The sequence below is a fragment of the Crocodylus porosus genome, unplaced genomic scaffold, assembly GCF_001723895.1.
Source record: "Crocodylus porosus isolate Cpor-Errol unplaced genomic scaffold, CroPor_comp1, whole genome shotgun sequence".
NCBI lineage: Eukaryota > Metazoa > Chordata > Crocodylia > Crocodylidae > Crocodylus > Crocodylus porosus.
The window spans coordinates 228,741,940-228,755,831 of record NW_017728886.1 but is presented as its reverse complement, the minus strand read 5'-3'; the positions used below and the strand labels follow the sequence as shown (position 1 = coordinate 228,755,831).

At 47.6% G+C, this 13,892-nt stretch overlaps 1 long non-coding RNA gene across 1 annotated transcript; it reads right to left on the bottom strand.

The window, feature by feature from the left end:
* Positions 1–1,055: 1,055 nt before the first annotated feature.
* LOC109305550 lies at positions 1,056–13,622 on the bottom strand. The gene is made up of 3 exons (XR_002099639.1): positions 13,612–13,622; positions 7,035–7,042; positions 1,056–1,134 (listed from the first exon to the last, which is right to left on the bottom strand). It is a non-coding gene; the product is annotated as an uncharacterized LOC109305550 (long non-coding RNA).
* Positions 13,623–13,892: the final 270 nt, after the last annotated feature.

Here is a 13,892-nt window from a genome sequence, read left to right as displayed (position 1 = left end):
CGATAATTTAAATCTTAATTTATTTGCCTTCTTGCTGATTTAAATAATGATTAAAATTGGTGATTTAGATCACACAGATTTAAGATGTTTGTCCCTGGACAAAATAAAATCCATGATCTGGCTGGTGATTCAGACCAGAAATGAGGTGCAAATTTTTAGACAATATAATTAATAAATGAAAGTGGTCACGCAAGGAGGTGCTACATTCTCCATCACCTGAAGTCTTGAAAACCAGAACTGGATGTTTCTGCAAATGATTTGATATCTCCAACAGGATTTAGGAGTTTGATATAGGTATTACTGGGTTGAAGTTTTTAGGCCTGTTTCATTCAGGAGGTCAGACTAGAAGATCATAATGGCCTTCTCTGGTCTAAAAATCTATGAATCCCTAGAGATCCCAAAGAAATACATTAATTCAATAAAGCAAAACCAACTATGAAGAGAGTTCTGGTGTTGTGGCATATAGCAGGAGGGGCGCCCTAGGGTCGCCGTGCTCTCCCCTAGTTGCCCTCTGCACTGTGCCAAGCTGCCAAAAAGGACCCTCAAATCTTGCCCACCACGTCTTTGGTCTTACATATAATAGAGGGAGGCTGTCTTTTGTCCTCTTGGCCACAGTTCTCCTGCTATTGCTAGTCCCATTTCTGTAATGGGTGTTTTGTGTACCCCAGCCTTATGGCCTATGTGTGGCTCCAGCCACCCCTGTACCATGCCCCAAGCCTTGCAGATGTACCGGACGTTCTTCAGTCTCACTCGACACTTCTCTATCACTTGGGCTCTTCACAGCCCTGTCTTTCACTGCGCCTCTGTGGGTGGTCAGGCTCTCCGCAACCCTGTCTCTCTCTTGCCGCGCCTCACTGGACGCTCGGGCTCCCTGCAGCCTGTCTCGCTCGGCCTTACTGGGCCCTTGGAGTCAACACTCTCCCTATACTGCGTCCTTTCTGGCATTCGGGTTTGGCACACTCCCAGTGTTGCCCTTTTGGCTTTCGTCGGTTGCTGCCCCCTCTTCCGGCTTCCCACTCTCTGCCCCCTCTCCAGGGCTTCTCAATCACGGCCCACTCTCCAGACCTGGGGTTTCCTGCTTTGCTGTGGGTCCCCTATTAGGCCTCCTCCAACCCCTAATAGCCTTACCCAAACCTCCAGTCTAACAGTAAATAAAACATGAGCCCCTTAGCTATAACATAAATCTAAGCCATCTGGCTATAACAACATTTGAGCCACTCCAAGGTTTCTCCATCTCTCACCAGTATCACATTGTTCAGGCATTCAGACCTCTTCCTTTTTCTCACTCAGGCAAAGCTCTCTGACCCTTGGTTGCCAGGGGGGAACTGCTTGCCTGGCTTCAGCCCTGGGGTTTAAATGGAAGCAAAGCCCTGCCCCTTCCTGTCACCTGACCACTAGCAGGTGTGGGTCACTGGCTCTCTCTAGTTGCCCCAGCAACTGGCACCTGAGGGGTTATCCCGGCTTTTCAAGTAGCAGGCACCTTGGTGTCCTGCTACATGGCAGTTATTAAATAGCGCATAAAATGATGAGACAAAGATATGATGAGATGCAAAGAATACCTATTCCATTTTCAGTTCAGGTGATATCTGTAATTTTCTTATGCTTACACTTTCCCATTTTCAGGCAGTAGATCTAGTATCAAGGGTAGAATGAATTTAGAAATGGAATAAGCCATACATTATTGGAATAGTTATACCAAACTAGTAATAGCAAGTGTACTTTCTTTTTTGAAGATATCGATGACATAAAATACAGTGATCAGTTATTAGAGGTGTGTGAAATGGGCCATATTTGATTCGGATTTGGATTCACCCCAAATCAGGGCCAGTGATTTGATTAGTTGATTCAGATCACTGTCCCAATTCAATTCAGCTGAATCTGAAGATTGAATGCTGATTTGGAGAATCAGCAATTCAGCCACCACCTGCTTGGTGGTGGACCCAGAAGTACTTCTGATCCACTTCTGAGTCTTCAGGGGAGTGTGCTGGGGGTCCCCTGTGCCCCCTTGCTGAGCGGTCAGCTGCGTGACGCCACTCCCTGGCCGAGGAGGCACCAGTCACTGAGCTGGGTGGTGAAAGGGGGTCCCTCATTCACTCTGCAGCAGAATCCACTTCCGGGTCCACTGCCAAGCATGCTGGGGACCCCCCAATACTTCCGTGGGATGCTTCATCCTCCCCAGCATCTCAGTGTTCACAAGCCGCCCTGGTACCCTGAGGTATGTAGAACAAACATTTATAGCTGTGTCTATGTCTGAGTCATTGAATTTCTCGGAAGCTCTCTGAATACTTCCCATATCAACTACACCAGTGTGATAATGAAAAAAAATAGAGCTTTTTAACATGAAAATGAGTCACATTGAAATGTGCTTTCTCTAAAGATTGCTTCTATCATTGCTTTTATGAACTGACTTGAAAACTATGTACATTTGATAAACTTTTTATCCAAGTACAAGCCAGGAGTTATTAGAAGCAAACAAAGGACTTCAAGAAATGAACTACAAATCAGGATTTTGTCTTCCACAGCTCTCTGTTTGGCAATGGAAATCAGTCCTAGCTTTGCTTAAACAAACAGTCCAAGAGAAGACTCTCAATGTTGTTTTCTAGTCTTGTGTACTATTTCAAGCAAGGTTCCTTGTTTTCTTCTTTTCGTTCCTAATCTTGGGTTCAGATTCTTTCAGAGTCTCCTTCTGATCCCAAACATAAGGTCAGATTGAAATCCTGAAGTAACATCTATGGAAACCAATAACATTTCTCCAGAAATGGATGTGGTGCCAGTGTGTTACACTTATTTTTTAAAAATGACAGGGCTTTTTTATCTAGCAACAGGTTTTTCTTCTTATAGTCTGAGAAGCTAACAAAAGCCTAGCTCATTTTCATATGGTATGGAACATATACATTGAAAAGCCGAGGCTTAGGACATCAGTGACAGAGAAAGAAAACATTTTGACTGGAAAAGAGAGCAACTGTACATGAAGTAATGGAAATAAAAATAAGAAACATGTGTATGCATGTGTTTGAATCCCTAAGGTGTTTTCACAAGAGAAACAATCTATAAAAGCCTTTTCAATATGTTTCTTCATGATTTTGCCTTCAAATGCCATCTGACATTAATAAAACTGCCCTGGCTGTTTTACAGGGCATAATGTGCTGTTCTTTGTGGTCTCCTACAAGAAGCAGAATTATTACAGTGTTCCTTGATGATCTTTCGGTACTGAACCTAGTTCCTAATAAATTGGTATTATTCTCTCAGGCTGATTGTGACCAATTATTAAAGTAAAATATGACAAAACATTATCTGTGGAAGATTTTAGATTGAGGTTCAGATCCAAAAAAGGATGCAGACTACCTAGAAAGTTGTACGGTAGATTTTGAATGCTGCAGTCTAAAACAGTTATCCAGAAAACTCTGACCCACTTGATCAGTGTCCATTTAAGCTGGGAGGCAAGTAAATTCAATCTGAAGCCTCCTTGTGTGACCTGAAAGTTCCCTAGGTACTCACAGTTCTGTTTTCTCTGCATGCCCAAGACTGTCCTGGTACATGTTGTAGGGGTGTGCGAAGTGGGCTGTATTTGATTTGGATTTGGATTCACCCTGATTCAGAGGACAGTGATTCAATTAGTTGATTCAGATCACTGTCTTGATTTGATTTGGCTGAATCCAAATCTGAAGATTAAATGCTGATTTGGAGAATCAGCAATTTGGCCATAGACAGCTTTAAATATTTTTCCTGCATACCTCGAGATATCAGGTTTGGCTCGTGAATGCTGAGATAGTGGGGTGGATGGAGCATCCCCCAGGAGCATGGGGGGCCCCTGTCTGCTCAGCAGGGTCCCTTCATGGCCCCCCCCCGGCTTGGTGATCAGCAATTGGAAGGGCTTCTGGTCCACTTCTGGGTCTGCTGCCAAGCATGCTGGGGACCACCCTTGTACCCCTGTGGGAGACTCCATGCACTCTACCATTTCAGTGTTCACGAGCCACCTGGTACCTTGAGGTATGTAGAAAAAACACTTAAAACTGTGTCTATGTTCAAATCATCAAAGCTCTCTAAACTGATTTGGAGAGTTCCAATTCCATTCAGAGAAATTAAAGGGTCTCCTGATTGGATTTGGAGATTTGGCTACTAAATCTAGCTGAATCGCCACCGAATTGAATCAGTGACCAAAGCTTCCCACAGCTTCATAAGTAGATTAGGTGACTAACAGGGCTATAAGAAATGTCACTGGGTGTTTCATTTCAACCCTGTTTCAACTTGTCTTGAGCTTGAAACAGCAAAATCAAAATGAAATGAAAGGCTTTGAAACAGCCTCAAAATGTTCAAAGTTTTCAAAACATTTCAAGTTTCGAAGCTGGGCTTGCTTGCAGGAAAACAGAAACTAAGGAGAGGGAGAGGGAAGGGGGGAAAGGACTGCTCTGATATTGACACGTGTAGCTGGCTAGTGAGTGTGATCCTTCCCTGACGTTCCCTTCCAATCCCAGTGCTCTTGGGGAGGGATGGAAAAACAGCATAAAAAGCAGCATTGAATTGAGCATTCTGTCTTGGGGTCAGTTACTGAGCTGTGTCTTCCAGCAGCTCAGCAGTATCAGAGAAAGGCTATCACTTCCTACTTGCTAGCCCATTCCTAGCAACTGGGATTCAATACCTTTTCCTTTCTATACCATTTTATTATTTTATTCATTCATTCCTTTCAGTTTATTCCTCCCCTAAAATCCTCTTTTTGTTCTTGTTAGTCTATTTTGATTCTTGTCCCCTAGAAATCTGTGCTTTTTCTCACAGTATGCATTCCATTCATTTTGCAGGGAAGCACAGCATGTATTGCATATTATAATATAGAATCAGGAACACATACGACGCACATTTATATATTTTATTTATTGCATAAATACATACGTACATTACATAAATACATCCATATAATTATCTACATATATTACAAAAAACAGATTACTTTACAGAAGAATACACAGATTTTTGAGTACACCCAGGGAACTGTACTATGAAACACACCATGAAGCTTGCTGGAAAGGCAGCTGGCAAGCCTTCAGGGAAGGGCACAAGATGGGGTAGAGGGAGAAGTGTAAGTTCTTCCTCTCTGCCCTCCAAATTGAGACCCAGCCTCTTTTCTACAACTAGCAGGCATGAGGCTTCCAGTTCTACTGGCAGCAAGGAGAGGGGAGCAGTGACACTGCTTGAGTCTGCATCACCTCCAAGAACACCCTCCATAACTCCCCACCACTACCACCATGACAGCAAGCAGCACTAGCATGACAGTCTCCTCCCCCCACATTTCATTTCCCAGACTAAGCCTTACAGTACCAGAGGAAGAGCTGGAGCTGGAGCTGGATCTTAGTGCCATAGCAAGGTAAATTCTGGGGAAGGATGGAGAATCAGCTGAGTTTGTGCTCCACACCTCTTAAGTTTCCCCTACAGCCAGGTCTATTTCCCCAGAAGGTACTTCAGAGGAGGCTGAGGTAGAGGTTGTAGAGGCAAGTGACTCAGCTGAGTCTGCTTCTCCTGTTGCTGTGCCTCTGCCTGCTGAGAAGAGGAAAAAGGCAGCACCCACCCATGCACCCACACCCCAGAAGCAAGTGGGTAGTGTGGTCTGGGATCATTTTGAACTGGCCGATGATCCCACATACATTGTCTGCCTGCACTGCTGAGCCCAAACCAGTCGGGGCAAGGGAACAAAACACCTGAGCACCACAGGAATGCTGATGCATCTCTGCAGGTACCACCCCCTTGCACTTGTTCCTCCTCAGCCTGGCACTGGTGGAAGCATGCCCCAAAAAAAGTCCCCCTCTCACTCCAAAGCCCCCATCTCCCCAAAGCAGAGTCAGGCCACCCTGGAACAGTGATGGAAAGACAGATAGAAAGGGGGACGCATTGCAAAGGTAAGCGAGAACATCCAGACCATTGGAGAGATGCTTGCTGTGGATGGCCAGCCATTCTCCCTAGTTGAGTGACTGGAGTTCAGGCGGCTCATGGCACTTTTGGCCCCATCCTACCAAGTGCCCCCACGTACCACCTGCAGCACTATGGTGGTGCCCTCCCTGCATGAGGCATTCAGAGAATACTTGAGGGAGCATCTGCACAAGGCAGGTATGCTGGTGGCCTTGCACTTTACCTCAGACATCTGGAGCAGCTGGGGGGGAGATCATATATTCCTCTCCTTCACAGGGCCCAGTCAGGCTGTTGGTGGGCTCTCCTTCAAGCTGAGGTGATGGATGAGTCCCACACAGCAATGGAGATCATGGTGGCCATCAACCGTATGGTGCAGGGGTGGCTTGTTGGGCAGGGTTACCAACAATGGGGCCAATATGGTCAAGGCAGTCTGTGATGGCAACTTTGTGCTGCTGTGTAGCACACAAGTTGTACCTCATTGTCAGGGACACATTGGAGGGGGACAGGGCACTTCCACTGGAGCATCAAGTGGGGCAAGATGCTGTGAGACAAACAGGCAGAGCTGTACATCCTGCAGCACAAAATCATGCAGGATGTAGAAACTTGGTGGAACTCCACGTACCTGATGCTCGAGAGGCTGGTGAAGCAACAGAAGGCCATCCATGAGATGGCCTTGCTCAGGGATATTGAGATCAGTAGTCCCCTTAACAGAGCTGAGTGGGATACCATCTCCCACATCTTGGTGGTCCTGCAGCCTTTCATCAAGTCCACCAAGAGTGTCAGTGCTCCTTAGCCAGGTGATCTCTATAGTGAGGGAATTTCAGAACCAAATGGAGAAGTTCCAAGTGATCAATGTTCCTGGCTGGGCCACTGTCACCAGATGTGCAGGCACTGCTGAGGCATCTCAAGAATGGCATCAGGCAATGGCTTAATCCCTTACTGTCCAGTATGGTTTACATGCTGGCTACCATGCGTTACCCAAGGGTGAAGGGGAGCATCAGCAAAACCCTGAATCAGTAGATGGAGGCGCTGGTAAAGAGGGTCAGGGAAGCAGAAGGGTGGAGGTAGGGGGACATGGAACAGGGATCCACTGTCCCGTGCCAGCATACCATCCACCAGCCAGTCTCCACCTCCACCACAGGTGCTGCTAATGTGGGCCAAGGCCATGGCTTCCATGGTGGGGTCTAGAGGCACCAGAACTCACCATCAGGCAGGTAGTGCTTAGGCCTTGGTGGCTCCCTATCTCATGGAGGACATGGAGCTACTGCTGTGTGACCCCCTGGCCTACTGGGCAACCCACAGCCAGATGTGGCTGGATCTGGCTACAGTTGCCCAGAAACACCTGTCCTATCCTGTCAACCAACCAGTGTTTCAAGCAAGAGGGTATTCCATATTGCTGGTGATGTAGTGATACCCCATCACACCTCCTTGGATCCCGGTTTGAAGGAGCAGCTGTTGTTCCTGAAGGTGAACCTTCCACTGCTGGGTTTCCTCATGCTCCAGATGCAGATGGAGTGAGTGCCACCCTATTTCCTTTTGGTTTCTGGTTTCTGAACAATTTTCTGCCCCACTCTCAGAGCTGGAGGGGGCACTCACTGCATCACTAGCCAGCAGGGAAAGAACATGTCCCTGCTGAGCTCCCGTGCCAGGCCAAATTTGGTGGTATGGCCAGGGGCTATGGGAAAGGAGGAGACCCCAGGTCCTGGGCATGACCACTAAAACTGCACCCTGCCAGGGTCAGAAGGCCTGTCAGGACTGCCAGCAGTGCAGCAATCCCAGGAAATTCCAGGACCGAGGATCTCCCTGGCGAAAGGTGGGTAGAAGGTGCCATAACCTCCATCCACCACACACATGCACAGTCCTGGCTGGGGAAAGCCCAGACTTGTCATGTCTTTGACAGACTTGAGGCTTGCTTGTTGCAGTGGAGTTGTGAGGCTCCAGGTAAGCTCAGCTTAGCTTCCTGGGATGCCAGCTTTTGGGTTGAAAAACCCTTAGGCTGAGGAAGAACATGCAGTTGGTGGTGTGCTGTTTCTTGATGTAAGGAATAGTAAAGAAGCCAGAGGCTGGCAGCAAGAAAGCCAGTCAGTGAAAATGGAGACATCAGGTGGTGAGGGACAGGATGGGGCGGAGAGGCGGAGGGAAGAGGGATGTAGCATTAAAAGTGGAGAGGTACCTGGGGAGTCGGATGTCCAGCAGGTTGTAGTGTGTCAGAATTCCACTGTATAATCTATATTGAGTCCATGAGTTTTTGTACCTAGAAGATTGATGAAGTACAGTCCATTGGCTCATCTGTGAAAAGTTTTTTGTACTTCCCTTTGAGGATCAGGCCTGAGAGATTGAAGACAGGTAGTTGAGTGTTCTTGCCTTGATAGATTTTCAGTGTGCACTCATTCTGGTGTGCAGTTCTTGCTTGGTGTCTCCCATGTATTTTTGGAGATATACATCATGAAGTGTCATGGGGCAGGGTCCCTAAGGATGGCCGTGTTACCCCTAAGGCCCCTTGACCATGTCAATTTGGCCTGATGGGCACCCTCTATTCTTGCCAACCGCATCTTGATGGATTTACAATATAGGGAGGATGCTTTCACATCCCATTGGACATGGTCCTGCTGGATTTCCTTGAATTCCATGGGTTCCTAGACCCCTTGTGGGTCCAATTCCAAAATAGATGTCATGGGACACCCCAGCCTTATGGGCTATATGCATGGCTCCAAACCACCCCTTTACCATGTCCCAAGCCTTGCAGATGGTACTTCCACAGCTTTCCTCCGAGGTCTTGGTTTTGCTTGGCCTCAAGTTGTCTCTGGGCTTTCCACACTGGTGCCAGGGCCGGGGCCTGTGCACCCTGAATAGTGTCCCCCACTGGCACTGGGGCCTGTATGCCCTGAATAGCACACCCCCACTGGTGCCAGGGTCCCCACACTATAGTGGGGCCTCAATGAAGCCTCCTTCTTCCACAATAGCCTCTCCCAAACCACCGGTGGTGTACAACAGCAAACAAACATAAGCCCCTAGGCTATAACATAATACAAAAGATCAGGATGTGCTCTGATCCTTTAAGAGAAACAGATTTCATCCCTAGCACTAAGTATCTAGAAAGCAAGGATACCTGTGGAGACCATAGAGCCCTCTTTGCCCTAGGTACAGCATATCAGGCAGTTGCAGCATCACTGGGCACTTCCACCCTGGAGGCTGCTAGCAGGGAACTGCCCTCCTGGCCTCTGGCCTGGGGTTTATATACGAGCTAGGCCCTGCTCCTTCTGGACACTCTAGTGCCCTGCAACATGAAGATATCTCCATACTGGAGATATTGTTGGCAGGCTTTGCATGTCTTGTCATGGCATGGTCTGGATCCATTTGGTGTCCTCTGGGTTGTAGGAAGTTGGCTTCTGGTGATGAAGTTAGCAAGGTTCAGTGCTTGTTTGAATTTACAAACCACTTTTCACAGACGAGCCTATGAACTGCACTGAGGATTGGGGCGGAGGTGGGTCCCCGCATAAGCCGATTTGCCCCGGGCCACATACCAGAGCTGACCTGAGGAGGTGTACAAATATACTCTTCAATACCATTATAACTCTGTCTGTTGTGGTGCTCTCTAATTGTAACATTTCCAAGTAATGGAAATAATAATCAATGGCAATGAGGTAAACAGAACACTTCCAGGTGAATAAATCAGCTCCCAACTTCTGCCATGGATGATCTGGTAAATCAGTTGTGAGGCACGGCTGCACATGGACTGGTCGGTGTTGAGTGCAAACCTTACAACTGGCAACCCAGTTCTGTATGTCATCACAGCTGGAGAGCCACTAAACTGTCTGGTGAGCCCTGGCTTGACATTTTGTAATTCCCTGGTGAACATCATGAATCTTCTCTAGGATGTCAGGACCTGGATGCCAAACTGAGCACATGTGTGCACCAGTGCACATATGCCCTCAGCTCCCCTGATCCCACCAAGCACAGCAGTGAGGAGTGAGGTGCCAGCAGCAGCAAAAAGGTAAGCTGGGCAGGGAAAGGGAAGGGAGAGATGAGACGGGCCAGCTGTAGGGAATTCAGAATGGGTTTTCCTCCTCTCCCATCCCTACTTAGATGTAACAGGCAGGAGCTGCACTCCTGACCCGGGCAAACAGCCTGGGCAACCAGGCACACTCTTCAAAGGTGCATCGGAGTTTGCATAGGAGTTCATGCAGGAGGGAGAGTAAGGGGGACCTAAGACTCCATGTGTCAGAATCAGCGGCTTTGGACAGAGTCATCACAGACATCAGGTGAGTGCACGTGAGGGTCTTTAATGGGGGTGGTGACTCAGAGTGCAGTCAGGGACCCTGCCCCGATGCTGCCTCCCAGGGGTAGTGGGAGGGCTGGGACAGGTGGTCTTCTCATCCATCCTACCAGTCAGCAGTCGAGGACAGCACCACAGCAATTGCATTAGAGATGTCAACTTGCAGCTTCGGAGCTGGTTCCATTGTGCAGGGTTTGGATTCCTTGACTATGACCTGCACTTCCAGGGTAAGGTCTTGTTTGGGTGAGATGGGCTATATCTCTCTCCAAGAGGTAAGAGTCTGTTCTCTTACAAGTTGGCTGATCTCCTATGCTGGGCTTTAAATTAGGTTCATCAGGGGACAGGGATGTTGACAACAGGGAGAGGCCAGGAATAATGAACCTCAAGCCAGACGCTAAAACAGTCCAGGTAAGTACCAAGGGCCCTACTAAGCATCAGAATGGGGAAGTAGCAAGGGGACCTACTGGGGGGCTTAGATACCTCTATACTAATGCTAGGGACATGGGGAACAACCAGGAGGAATTTGCACTCCTGCCTGCAAATAAAGAATTTGATCTGGTTGGGCTAAGAGGAACTTAGTGGGATCCTACCCATGACTGGGCAGTTGACATTGAGGGCTACAGGCTGTACAGAAAGGACAGAGTCGGCAAAAGGAAAGGGAGGGCATCCCTCTCTATGTTAAGGAGCAATATACATCTTCCATAGTTAATTTGGGACAGGAAGAAGGGCAAACTGAGGTACTGTGTGTCAGGTTAAAGGGGGATCGGTATGAAAGGGACTTGGTAGTGGGGGCTTACTACAGACTCCCACACCAGGGGGCTGAATTAGGTCTAGAATTCTTGAGGCAGCTCTCAGAGGCAGTGCGCCCAAATGACCTGGTCATCATGGGTGACTTTAACTTCCCAGATATCTGCTGAGAAAAACCAGCAGCCAGGTCTGCCCATTCATGAACGTTTCTAATCTCCTTCCAGGACCTTCACCTATCGCAGGAGGTACATGTTCCCACTAGGGGAAATGCCTTACTAGACTTGGTACTGGCCACAGGGAAAGACTTGGTAGAGGATCGGCAGGTGCAAGGTAACCTAGGGGATAGTGACCCTATTGATAGGGTTCACTATCTGGAGAAAGGTGAGGAAGACAACTAGTAGGGTGGAAGTGCTAGACTTCAGGAAGGCCAATTTCAACAAGCTCAGATTAGTTAGGGAGGGACTGACTGGTAAAAGCCTTGGAGAGATGGGAGTCCAGGAAGGGTCAGCATCTTTCAAGGGACTAATCCTGCAGGCACAGAAAAAGACCATCCCAGTACACATAAAAGGGGGGGAAAAAAAAACAAAGAAACCCTCTTGTTGGAGCAGGGAAATCCAGGAGAGCCTGGAGGGAAAAAAAGAGGCCTACAGACTGTGGAAGCAGGGGGCTGCCACCAAGGAGGAGTATACCTGCTTGGCTCAAGCTTTCAGGGAAACAGTGAGGAGAACCACAGTGGAAATGGAGCTTAGGCTGGCAGCAGAAGTTAAGGATAACAAAAAGTCATTCTTTAAGTACATAGGAAGCAAAAAGAAGGAGCAGGGTAACTTAGAGCCCCTTCAGGATGAATTAGGGCAACTGGTAACAGATAGGATGGCCAAAGCGGAGCTTCTAAATGATTTATTTGCATCCATGTTCCTGGACATGAATACAAATATGCATTCCATTGGGACCTTAGGTAAGACCAGTATAGATACCAACTCACCAACTGTTAGAGCTGACCTAGTAAAGCGGCACCTGGAGGGGTTGCATGTATTTACGTCAACAGGTCCTGATGATCCTAGGATACTTAGGGAATTAGCTGGAGTTATAGCAGAGCCACTGGCACAACTGTTTGAGCACTCAGCGTGCTCAGGACAGGTCCTGGAGATTTGGAAAATGGCCAACATGGTTCCTATTTTCAAGAAGGAGAGGAAGGAGGAAGTGGGTAACTATAGGCTGGTTAGTCTCACCTCTATCTTTGGCAAGACCTTTGAGAAAATTGTTAAGGATCACATTTGTGGGGGACCAGCAGGTAAATGATGCTAAGGGGCAATCAGCATGGGTTCATAGCAGGCAGACCCTGCCTGACTAACCTGGTTTCATTTTATGACCAGGTCACAAAATGCTTGGATGATGGAATAGAGGTAGATGTTATTTACTTAGATTTTACAAAGGCCTTTGACACAGGGTCACACCTAATTCTTATAAATAAACTAAACAGTTGCAATGTCAATTATTACACAGCCAGTGGGTAGAAAATTGGCTCATGGGATGCACTCAGACAGTGGTGGTGGATGGGTCAGTTTCTTCCTGGAGAAATATTGGCCGTGGAACCCCCCCCCAACGGTCTGTCCTGGGACCGGCACTATTTAATATCTTCATTAGTGACTTGGACGAGGGAGTAGAAAGCACCCTGTCCAAGTTTGCTAACGACACCAAACTATGGGGGGAGGTACACAAACTAGACAGCAGGGCACAAATCCAGGATGATTTGGACAGGCTGGGGAAATGAGCTGAACAGAAAAGGATACAGTTTAACAAGGATAACTGTCATATGTTGCACCTGGGGAGGAAGAATCATCACTCCTATATCCTGGGATGGACCACTCTAAGTAGCACAAGTGTGGAAAGGGATCTCGGAGTCGTAGTTGACTCCAAAATGAACATGAGTCACCTGTGTGATGAGGTAATAAGTAAAGCTAACCTCACCTTTTCTTTCATAGGTAGGTGCGTCACAAACAGGTCTAGGGAGGTGATACTCCCCCTCTATGCAGCATTGGTTAGGCCGCAGCTGGAGTACTGCATCCAGCTTTGGGCACTGCACTTTGGGAGGGATGTGTTCAGAGGAGGGCCGCTCATCTGGTTAAAGGCCTACAGAAAAAAACCCTATGAGGACCGATTGGGATACCTGAACCTCTTCAGCCTCCACAAGGGGAGGCTGAGAGGTGATCTTGTGGCTGCCTACAAACTCATCATGGGGGGCAGCAAGAAATAGGGGATACAGTATTTACCAGGGCACCTGTTGGGGTAACAAGAAATAATGGCCACAAACTGGAAGACAGCAAATTCAGATTGGACATCAGGAAAAAATTCTTTACAGTGACCCCAACACTCATTCCTGTTCAGGGCAGGGGGTTGGACTCCATGATCTAATAGGTCCCTTCTGACCCTAACATCTATGAATCTATCTCCTGACATAGTGCTGAAGGTATCAGTACTCTGTTGTGGAACATGACTAAGTCTCTGACAACATGGAGACTGAGTCTCTCTTGTTGGTACTTTGCGAGTTCACAGTCCTCAAGGCAATCTTAAGGCCATCCTTCCAAGCAGTATTTTCTTATATTTTGACAAAAGGAATTAACTTCTTCAGCTTTCTGAATTCTCATTTGTAGTGAAGCAGATATGAGTATCTCTTATGTAATAATGTCCACATAAACAGCAATATCTCTCTCCTGGTGGAGTTTTTCTGGAGACAGTGGGGCCTGTAATGGTGCCCTACAAATAGTATCAGCGGTCTGTAACTGCAATGTGATGCTGCGGCTAGTAAAGTGACCAAAACTCTGGCTTGCATCCATAGGTGCTTCTCAAGCAAATCCCGGGACGTCATTCTCCTCTTGTACTCGGCCTTGAGGAGGCCGCAGCTGGAGTACTGTGTCCAGTTTTGGGATCTACAATTCAAAAAGGATGTGGAGAAGCTTGAGAGAGTCCAGAG